The sequence below is a fragment of the Sinocyclocheilus anshuiensis genome, unplaced genomic scaffold (genome assembly GCF_001515605.1).
Source record: "Sinocyclocheilus anshuiensis isolate Anshui unplaced genomic scaffold, SAMN03320099.WGS_v1.1 scaffold332, whole genome shotgun sequence".
Classification (NCBI taxonomy): domain Eukaryota; kingdom Metazoa; phylum Chordata; class Actinopteri; order Cypriniformes; family Cyprinidae; genus Sinocyclocheilus; species Sinocyclocheilus anshuiensis.
In genome coordinates, this window is record NW_015554181.1 from 508,837 (window position 1) to 509,044 (window position 208).

The 208-nt window shown below is 13.5% G+C and overlaps 1 protein-coding gene across 2 annotated transcripts in view; it reads right to left on the reverse strand.

The window, feature by feature from the left end:
• Positions 1-208, reverse strand: part of LOC107671002 (3-ketoacyl-CoA thiolase, mitochondrial-like) — an 8,411-nt gene that overhangs the window by 2,509 nt on the left and 5,694 nt on the right. The gene's annotated exons all lie outside the window — the stretch shown is intronic.

A 208-nucleotide genomic window follows, 5' to 3' on the forward strand; every position in this document is an offset into this window, starting at 1 on the left:
CTAAAAATAAATATATTAATAATAATATAATGTGTTTGTGCGTGTAAATAAATAAATATATACAGTTTAAGATAATTCTGTATATTATTATCTATATATTTGTTATATATATTGCATATATATAACAAATATGATAACTTATTACACATATATATATATATATCTATCTATATCTATATATATATATATATATATATACTGTATATAC